Source organism: Cyphomyrmex costatus, unplaced genomic scaffold (assembly GCF_001594065.2).
Source record: "Cyphomyrmex costatus isolate MS0001 unplaced genomic scaffold, Ccosl1.0 scaffold26, whole genome shotgun sequence".
In the NCBI taxonomy this organism is placed as follows: Eukaryota; Metazoa; Arthropoda; class Insecta; order Hymenoptera; family Formicidae; genus Cyphomyrmex; species Cyphomyrmex costatus.
The window spans coordinates 665525-677520 of record NW_017276692.1 but is presented as its reverse complement, the minus strand read 5'-3'; positions in this window follow the sequence as shown (position 1 = coordinate 677520).

The window sequence follows — 11996 nt, the reverse complement described above, 5'->3', positions numbered from 1 at the left end:
ATTTATATCAGAGAGAGATTGTTAATATACCAAACTCTTTTCCACACTAAAAGTTTTTATCCACACCAAAAATAAAACAACCAATTATATTTTTCATCGCACAAATAAACTTCGCACTTTCACAAAGTACTCAGATCCAAGTACTTACATAATAAAAAATCATTTTCATTGAAATCATTTTTAAAATTCCTCCAGGGATCAAACATTAAGCAAAAAGGAGATTCCTGTGCCACACTGTACTACGCGTATACATTGATTACGACCATTCGTTCCCGTATCTTCGCCTCGTGATAATCTTAAAGATCGCGCGTGGTGAACCTCCACGCGAGAACTGAGCCACATAGTAGATACGCGATTTTCTTTATACAGTCCGGTGGCCAAGAGAAAAATATCGTTCTAAATATTATCCTGTACACCACACAGCCGCAAAAGATACTTTCATTCGCGACACGCGAGTGCGCCTGGAGAAATATTGTCCGGCGTATCATGGGACGTGGTCGCTCGTCATCACGTGGAATTCGAGCAACAATGATCGCAATTATACGGAAACGAAGAGAGGGCATACTCACCGTACAAAAAATGCTCTCAATTGGAATCGAAATTGTTTTATTTCAAATTCGCCCAAAAGATACCGATCGCAGAATGTCGTAAAAAGGACAGGAGAGGCGATCGCTATTTTTCTAAATGCATAGTGAAGTATTTATTTATAACCAATAGAATGGCATCGATACAAACAAATAGGAGAGATCCGAGGAGATTCTAGATCTCTCTGTAGAATATTGTTTTATCTATTGGATGAAACCGCATTGGGAACCGCATCAATCCAAGTGCATACCACTACTTCCGGCGCTTTGTAGCCTCGGGAGGTTCTTGTTGTCTCTGATCGACGGGATCGAATCCGAGGTATCTTACGCCAGTACTTTTTCCGCCGTAATTTTACGCGCTCTAGAACACACGCGTTATACCTGATGCGTCTACTCCTCCCGATGCGCGCCGTGGAAACGAAGATGCACGTCCGTATGTAATGAACACGAGCCGATCTCCTCCCTGCGTGCCGAGTCGCTCGCGCTCGTGCTCGACCGTTCAGCAGTTTAATGCCTCGCGCCTAATTGCCGTGCCGCAATTGCCGTAGATGCAACGCAGATATCGTCGGAGCCTGCCTGTTGTGAAAACGTGGAATTAACAATGGAGCTGGAGCGGGCTTAAATTCTTTTTTTACGCGCCTGCCAGATAATTAACGTTAATTGAAGTTCAACGGCATCAGTCGACATTGATGCGTAACTCTACGCGCTCGCGCGCCGGTAATATCCTTTTTAATAATAATTTAGAGTTATTATATTTCTCTTAAACCTGGCATTTGCGAATATGCGTTTACGCGTTGTCCATATCGAGTAAACGCATAATAGCGCTTGATTGCCGCTTAATGTGCGTAAATTGGTAGGAATTCTAAAGCGAAAACTTTTACTTTACTTATGCGTATAACGCATTTGTACGGTCTTTGTAGTTAATATGAAAATTGACGTAAATGCTCTATGCCTAACGAAATAAGCGAATTAAAAAAAATTTATTACAAAAATATTTTTATAATAATTTCAATATTTTGTTAGTTTTCTTTTGCCTTTTCTTTTCCAAGAAAGTACAATGAATTGAGAATGCTTTGCTTATTAACCAAAGCTATATGTAATTATTGGGAAAAGTTAATAAGAGAGTACTCTTCTAATGTATGTTTACCAGTTTTTTCCAGTAATCAAATGATACTTACGTTGCCCATATATAATGTAATATACAGGATATCCTGGAACTGTCTTTTAATCGGTGCTTTTGTGGTCTATGGATTGATATAGGAAAAATGAAAGAGATTCTTTCTAGGAAAAATGTTTAAGAAACTTTATATCACAGGAAATTGCTGTGAACAGCTTCCTATGATAAAGTTTCTTGAACAATTTTCTTGAAAATTTTTAGCATTGCTCCTCTCTATAGTCAAGATTACCAAATTAAAATTTTATTGAAGCGGAACTTATTTATGTAAGAGATTCATTAAAAAATAATCTTGTCATGTCTATAGTCTTTGCAATTTCTTGATCTTAATGATTAACTGATTCTCAGTTGAACAATACCTTAATTAAAAGTGACTTAATTTTTACCAAAATGTCTTTAATGAAGTAAACATTGATTGATTCTTACATATAAAAATATGTTTCGTATTTTTTATGTTTTGTGGATTATTTAAAATCTTTATAATGTAACATGTATTTAAGTTGTTTCAAAAATGTTGAACAATCAAAGAATATTATAAAACCACGACCAAAAATAAATCAAAGTAGAAAACTATGTCCTAGCGGTTAATTTCATTATAATATATTTGTATATTTATAATTTTTTGAACATGTAACCACTACTATGTAGCTTTCTACTTTTGACTAATCTCTCTTCACATGCATCTATATTTATTTATATGAATCTATCACCATACATTTAAAAGAAAATCATTCTTATTAGTAAAGTATACCACAAAATTTTATAGAACTATTTTTTAGGGAATAAACAAAATGCGACTATCAGTAGTTTGTGATAAAAAGTACTAAATAAAAAAAATTTATGTTTTATAGAAGTAATTGATTCACGTAGAAATTTGAGGCACAAATAATACAAACCTAATTTGTATAAAAACTTGTTTCTTATTTGCTTATTTCATTAGCTTATATAATAATCCTGTATACAAATTGTGATTATCTTAAATCGCATACAAGGACTTACGCACTATGATTTATACCTACTAAGGTACCTTTTTGAAGTGTAGAAATTTGGCTGATTTTTCATAGATGCGTTCGCAAAGCAAAAGTATACTTCGCTTACTACCGCTTTCCCGAGAACAGTAAAAAATTTATTAACACCAACAAACTTTGCGTGTTCTCAATAAATCAGTAGCACAGGTACGTCATATGCATTATAATACATTGCACAATCCCATATTATAAATACTATCGTATCACTTACGTCCAATTATTATTATCTCGTTGATATTTTCTTAAATCCATTCATGGCACGAAGCGTCTCATTCTCTGTGAAGTGCCAAATAATGTACATTGCAATTATTTAATACTTAAAAATAGAGAATATGCAAGTGAAAACGAATATCTTTTCATATGGAAACTTTCGTGTGTGTGTATTCCAGATTTTATATCGCCGTCGGTAGCTAATGCTATATTAATCAATCATTTCGGCTTAACTTTAGTGTTCTTTTGTATCATCGGTTATTTTTTTTACAATACGTAACATTTTATACTATTGCAATATTCTTTAACCTCAAATGAAAATGTGCGTTTTATCTTACAAGTTTCTGTGAATTATCATTGAGATTTTAAATCTCCGAATTTTGCATTCCTTTAATAGCATATTTTGACATATAGATATATCAATCCAGTGAATATATTTTACATCTAATAATGTATTTTGAAAAAATCGAATTTACAGAACACAAAAAGTCAAGGGATATATCTACGATTATTGTTTACAAGTTATTTCGTTCTAAAGCCTATGATTCGCGAGCCTTGGATCAATTGGGTCTTCTATGATCTGCACACTTTTCACTTTCGGTCGGGCCGCCGTACGTTCGCCATATTTTCCACTTGAGAGACTTTTTTCGACCTCCAGATTGCTCGTTTCGTAACTCGATTTGCCGATGTAGGATTCTGTAGGATTGCCGATCAAGTCCTGAGCGTCACTATTTGATGTCAATCGCGCCAGTTGACGCAGATGACTGGTGGAGAACGAACTTTGATCGTTCGGGGATTGATCGTCGCCGAGATCGTAATTGGACTGTTGTGCCAATTCGTCGATACTTTTGGCATATTGAACGAGATATTGCTGCAACAAGGCTTTCAAGTTCATGTTTGGCGTTGCCTTGGGTTGTATGGGTGGCACACCGTCCACTCGTAGAATAATTACGGGTATCAAGGAGCTTCCAGCTTGCACAAACGTCGGTTGCACATTGAGGATAGATGCAGGATTCTTGATATATTGTGAGATAGATGGATTGTAATTCAATAAATCCGAGTACTGCAGATTCGAATAGCCGTCCAGATTCTTATCTCCTGTGTTGATTTTTTTAGCCAAATTGCCAGCTGGAAAAATAATTTTCAAATAATCGCGCGATCACGACATACGCACTATAAAAAAAGTTTTTGATGTTTTTTACTATAATTGTATGGTACAATAATTATTATTAGAAGCTGTAATTCTTTAGTTATTATTGTTATAATGTTAGTAATAATAATATTTATCACAGCTTTACTAAAAAAATATATATAATTGACGAACATAATTTTAAATTAATTACAGTTAAATTGTGCAACCATTTCTTCACTTAGTGTATTTCGAGAAAGTATTAGCTCACCTGATGAAGTGAAAAGTCTGGTAGGTTTCGCATTCTTCTCCGCGTTGTTAACGTATTCCGGATTCGGACTGTTTACCATGTACTTCGAAATCGATCCCAACGTCTCGTATCGATTTTTCGGATTTTTCCCAGTTAATTTGAGAGAGTTCCTCGGCGATAGGGTTGTCGTGGGAACTGAATACATGGGCGAAACTCCGCTGCCAGCTTTGACTTGCTGCGAAGCTGCCTGTTTCTGATTGATGAAATTCTGATAGCCCAATCGAAACGCTTGCTGCTGCTGCTGCAGGCGGGAAAGGGAATTGGCCGAGATGAACGGAATCCTTGAACCGGAGGGCTCCGGCGCTAACGGGAACTGTACCGGGCCCTGTGACATCACGCTGCCCTCCGTAGAGGCAGATTCGTATATCTGCGAGGCGTCCTGATCTTTAGCGGCATGTAACGCGGCCAATGATGGATACTCGGAGTAAGTCTCATACGTCCTAGGCGGCACGTCGGACACTCTACCATCTGGATATTTCCAGAATATCTTATTCTCGTATCTGACACCGTTCTCTACTGTGTATCGAGGTAAATTGGGGAATGGTCTAGTCTCCTCCGAATAGCTAGACGCATCATCGGACGCGGGAGTTGAAGATTCCATCGCGCTCGAGCCTGCTCGTGTGTAATCACGAGAATTTAGATGCTCCGACAAAGCAGCAGCCTCAGGGGGACTAGATGTCGAGGATTTCATTGCACCTTGCTTCGACCTAGAGTAACTCTGCACGTTTATTGTGTGCTGAGAACTTTGTCCTAGATATCTTCGGATGTACGGCGACGGACTCGGAGTAACGTAAGTATATCGACTCGAACTGGAGGCTGTATAACTTTGTGGATTCTGAGTGACGTAACCTGACACCGCTTCCGCGGGACCAAATGTCGAAGATTGCGGTGTTGTGGACGCGTATACACCGTCCTGATAATCCGCATTCAAGTACGCATCGACGGAGGGTCTGGCGATCGGCGTGAATCCTTGATAAATTTCAGAATCGGATGTCTTCGTCAACTTCGTTCGTAGCCCGAATACATGTGATGACTTTGTCGCGGGATTGTAATACCGATAATTCGATCCTGTCAAATCACGAGACCCTTGTTGGTCAAAATTTGCGATTGAGCCAGAAATCGGTTTCTGATTGTTTAGCGGTATCTTTTCAATTATTGTCCTCGGAAGAAACGGACTGATGGATTCCTCTATGCTCACAGTAGTTCCGGTCTTCCCCGCGGGAAAGTAATAATTGTACTTTCGCGGAGCATGCAGAGAATTCCGGTTAAAGCCGTAATTCCCGAGACCGTTATTCACGGTGCGTTTTGACTTCTCGTCGGTCTCGGTCGCATTATCATCGATTGTGCCATTATCAAAGTCTAGAAGTATTATCGGCGGTAGAATTGGTAGCATTTCATCAACATTTGCCTGTTGCTCCTTTTCCTCTTCCTTCCTTCTCTCGGCATTTGGAGCATCGACATCATCATCGGTAACGGGACGTTCGATGCTGTCGGAGTCGTTCACCTTGATCTCTCTACTTCCGGTAGTCTCCGCATTGCAAAGCCCATGTATCAATAGGAATGTGGCGATCTGAAAGTCAGGGGCATGTGTAAAAAATCACACCAGATGCGATGTAACAATGTGTTAGTCATCGATCTCCGGTAATGGAGATCTCACTTTCACTTCCCTTCTCTGTTTGGCGAGTATGTACAATTGGGACCGAAGAATTACCGGTTAAATTATTCTGGATTGAATTTTCTCCATAATAAGATACATTCGAAAAGAATATGTTCAATTAATTAGATATTATTTTTATGTTTTAAGAAGATATGTCAGAACAATAATCCGGTTATGTACGTAATTACAAAAATAACGATCGCATAATTGCGTGAGGAGGGAAGCGGAGCTGGAGATATGGAAAGATATTCTTGTAGGGTCAGAGTCAAGTGTGTCGATCAATACCATTAAAACGAGTTTCATTCGTTGCGCACTTGCGATTTTCACCGCTTTCTTTAGGTAAACGTCGCAATATATAGATAACGATAGCAGAAAATATTGCTTTCCATTTGTGCAATAAAGTATCGTAAAAAATGTATGTAGTATGACCTTAAAAGCTATATACTAGAAAAGATATATATTAAATTATTTAATCTAATTTTAATGTTGTTTATAGATATATTAAAATATTAATTAACATTAAATTAATATTATAAAGAAATCATGGATAGATTCAAATTATATAATACTATACATATATTTATATAAAGGCAATATTAAAATAAATTATAAGAGAAATTAAAAAGCTAGTATTACAATTTAAAAAATATAGAAAAATATTCAATTAGAAACCAAGTAAATGTAATTTAAATTCTGCAAACAAAATAAATAATTTATATAATATTTATGAAAAAAGTGCGTATATGTAAATCATCTTTAAATGGTGTTACATATTTAAATTTAATCGATCAGATCTTTTTTCTGCTTTCCTGAACTCTCTAAACATGCCGACTGTTCTCAAATTACAATTCTGACATTAATAACCCAATAAATATTCAGCACGCAACACGTGATGAAAACATGGATGCGAGTCCAGCGCGTCGAAAGTGGTCACCGCGGTCAATCATCAGCTCGTCAATCAACTCGAAATTGGCGATGACAAATATGTAAAAACGCGTGCGGTGTGTCGCAATTGAAGAGATGTCAAATTTCACGCCGATCTCGCCAAATGTCCACATTACGTCGACGCGAAACCGTAGTCCGTAGTGTTACCTAATACCAAAAAGTGCGTTCGCGAGTCGAGAGATGCGTGGCATGGAGATGAGATGCGTGGCTCATCCTCTTTGCGAACTTTCACTGGCTTACTCAAGAGCATCTGCTGTAGCTACTTTATCACCGCCTCTTCACGTATGAATCGTGATCGGAGAAAAATTTGTGGCACTTTCACCGCAATTACATCCGGTCGAGTCCAGGAAACATTTATTCGACCACACGAAAAAAAAAACAAAATTTTTTGGAACTCTTACGCTGAAAAATGGCACCACTGACGCGTTTCAGTTAAAATATTTTCCACGGATTTTCGGCTTTAAAGCTTTGGTCGGATTATTAAATTTGAACAGCTGTAACCGCGAGATTTCACACGCGATCAATTCCCGCCAATAATATGTTATTTGTGACTGAAGTCAACACGCAGCTGTTAGCTTCGCAATTATATGTAACTGTGTCAGTAACATTTATCGCAATTACTGTCATTTTATTATTAAAATTATGAAGTTGTTATTTTAGGATTATTAGTGGAAAATGTTAATGTTATACACGCAAAAATTGTGTTATTAGTAAAAAAAAATTATTTTTGTTATAATAATATAGAAACAAATAAATAAATAAAAGTTTCAAATATAGAAAAATAGAAAAAATGTTATTTGTTGTAAAATATATACTTTTTGTATAATACATTAGAATATCAATCAAATTTAAAAAAATATAATAATAGTAATAATATATTTCTCTATGAAAAAATGGAACATTGATAAAAATAGTTATAATAGAAAATTAAAAATAAATGTTTTAAATTAAATTAAAATAAATTTTAATTTGGCAACTTTATACCAAGAGAAACTGAAATATGTAAACGCGATGGTTCTATTAAACTTAATTTTGAATTTCGTAACAGGATGTAGTACATATTACATATAATGAATATTAATCATGTCATTACATTAATAAAATGGAAGAGGAATTTGATGAAATAGGATAGGACGTTAAATATGCAAAATAATTTCGATTTAAGTACTTACGTAGACTCTAGCGAAACTCATGACAACCGACCTTAACCTGCTAGCTTGGCAGACTTGTCGTGTATGTTTGGTACTGATGAAGCTGAGACCAGAACATCCCACCTTATATGCTCTCGCTCCTGGTGTGAGAAGGACACCATCATTATAGTTTCACCACAGCGAGACGAATGCTATTCGCGTTCGATATGGGAAGACACCTGCCAGTAGCGTAGTGACGACGTCTGACGGATCGATATACCGATCATGCAAACTCTTTTATTCTTTTTACGTTACGTAAATAAACGTGTTCTATAAATGGACTAACCGGGAAGTTCCTATTAGAATAGACAAAGAATTTGTATTAGAGAACTAGATGATATAAATCGTTTGCTACAGCAAAAAGCGAATCTGAAATTCGTAATTCCATGGAAGATCGAATTTAGTGTCTTTTTAAAAACTTATAAATGATAATTTATATTAAATTTATTTGTCACTTATTACAGTAATCATAAAGGTAACCCTACATGGTTAATAATACTGTCAATATATATATTAACAAATACTGATAATATTATTAATAGATCATGTATAGTTAATATTGACATAGAATATTGACAGTGATGAGGATTTTGATTCTCGCGCATCAATATCGCTTTATTAGAATGTATGTCAGAATATGTTACAGTATAATGGATATAATACTGTAATATGGATTATTGTAAAAATACTAAAAATATTCATACATTCTGTCAGTCAGTATTACTGATTCAATATTACTGGTAAGTATTGTCGACCTTGTAAGGTCATCAAACATTTCTTAAGAAAATATTATGATGTTCGAAGGCGTGGTGCACGAAATGCACACAGCATGCCGCTTTTACTTTCATTTAAATAAATCACGGAACGTATCGGCAAAAGATTTCAGTAAATTATACATTTATGGAAAAAGAAAGCGCGTCCCGTGCATGACGACATTTATAACAAAATAGCAGCCAGAATTTCAAACGGTTAAGTTTGCGTGGCTACACCGTTGGGATCATCTCTGTCAGCTTTCTCGTGTGGACTCTCTGTTGATACATCGCATAAATACTTGCATATATTTGTAAGTTTCTTGACATAAGACGTACCTTTATCAGTGCATTACCATTCAATCTGACAATGCAGTTTATCTAAATGTATAACATAAACATCACAAATACTAGTATACAAACAGAAATAACCAGCCAATCTCGTACGAGCTTATTGCTGATAACCGATAAATAATTGTCGTGTCCGTGTACTCGGTGAAGGAATTAATAAAACTTGTGTAATAATGTCGTGTTACAAGTAATACATTACCTATATATTACTGCTTTCGTAATAGTAGAAAGAAGATAAGAGTGTAACCTTGTCGTTTACCAATAGGAAATTTTCTATTGCGCGAATCAATTGCTCGTTCATTTATCTTTTAACATTAAAATTTTTCTTAGACGTTACGGTCGCTATGTTTCATTTTAAAGATCCCGTGATAATAAATATATCACATGATAATATAAATATATATAACATGAATTGTTAATTTTTTAAATATTATTTTGTTTTATTTCTCTTAAACTATAACTATATTTTACGTTATAAAATTATTATTTATCTGAAATCTGATATATTAAAAAACTGGATTGATATATTAAAAAAATATATTTTGTAAATATCGTACAGGTAACTTTAATAAAATTTTATATAATTTTTGTGATGAGAAAAAAAATCGGTAAAGAAAATATATCTTTTAGGAATTTTTCTTTGTGATTTTAATAACCACCTTTATGTTTTTATGAAAATATTTTGAAATTCTCTACTTTAACATATAATTTTTTCAAATCGATCGAACTGATGGAACTTTATAGCTAATTATAACAATTTAACAAATATTCGCGTAACGCCGCGCTACGCTCGCGCCGCGCCGCGTCGGTTGGACGCTCCGCAGCGCATGGCGGTCATCGCCACAAAACTTGTATACTAAATTGCAGTATTGCAATGTTTAGTTGCTAAACAAATTGACAGAAAACTAAATATGTCTACAATTGGTTAAATCGCTAGATATATAACGAAATGTAGTGTCAGTTTTTGAACATGGCCGGAGACCCTACCGCGTCTCCTGAAATAAAACAAAAAGTAATTGACAGTATTTTATGTATCTTTTTGAAATACCTATATCGTTATTAATGCATAGAAAATTAATAAATAATTTTTTTTAATGGATTTTTTTTATAAATCCTTCAAATTAACATTTTGAAAAACTTCTATAAAGCTTATATGTTTCATTCTTTTACTCAGCGTTTCCTTTCCTCTTCACGTTTTTTTTCTATATCAAAACACAGAAAATAAGTACCTATGCGAGCCAAGTAATCTTACCACGACACATAGTCCTCAACATTAAAACACGATAAAGATATTTATAAATTGTAAACTATTATTGCAATCTTTATTTTAAATTTGACAATGTAGAACATTGTTACAATAATTTTTTAATTTTATTTTTAACAGATCAAATTATTATATTTATATATAAATATTATTATAAATATTATTATATTATTATAACATTGTTATATATAATATTAAATAAAATATAGTCTAATTTTTAAGAATTAAAATAATTATATTTTGTATAATACCTATACTTCGCATATTATTTTAATGCAAATATTGGCCAATAAAACGTACTACATATTTTATTAATTTTATTTAAACGTTTTTTCAAATGGCTATTACTATTTAAGTAAAAAAAACGTTTCTTGGAATATGTATGCACATACAATTTGCAAAAGCTAAACAGCAGCGCTTTTAAGATGGACTATTATCGAGAGGTAGAGGAGTTGTGATGGACGGGTATTCGATTAATGCATTTATCGAAAGTTACCGAGACATTTCTGGCTTTTTTACCGAGACGATGAGCGAATCATCAGAAGGTTTGTTCGTTACTGCCTGCAACTCGTTCCACATATGCCGTCTTTCGATATCATATGCGTTGTAAATATGTGTGCAAGAGAAAGAGAGAGAATTGGAAGGATAGAAGAAAGAAAAATTGCATTACTAATAACTACCGATTATATGATCCCGAGTTTGCATCACAAAAATGTATGGCAAAGCTCGTGTTCTCGAGAAATATTTTTCACATTCCAGATTTTACAAAAAATATTCCAGGAAAAAAAAGTTTAATATTCTTCAAAATTTCAATTCTTTGTTGTCTTATGCGATTTAAGCAAAACATTAGTTACTTTTCACATTTATTTAACCACTTGATTTATATCAAAATTAATTTCCTTATATTTTTAAAAGCAGAGTGTCTAAAAATTAATATGACAATAATATAATTTTATATACGTATATAGGATTAGATAATAGATGATATTTCTCTGCACTCATACATTGTCCTTTCTCAATTTTCCAGATGGATAGAAATGGGATAAAAGTTTTTATACATATAAAAATAATATGAGATTTCACATAAAATGTTAAAAAGAATATTATTCACAAGTAAATGATGTAAGAAAAATATATTATATTATTATTAAAAATTATATTTATACAAATTTTTAATTTTTATTATACGCGCGCGAAAAACGATGATAATTTATAAGAAATAATTGTTATTTTAAATAAGAAAGTATTATTCTTATAGAAAATTATGAGTATATCACAATTATGTAAAATAATTACATAATTATAATTATTTAACTATATAATGAATAAATTTTAATAATTCTATATACTTAGACTTTTAATTTATTTTATAAGTTGGAGAGGAAAGGTATTACCAGCTGCGTTT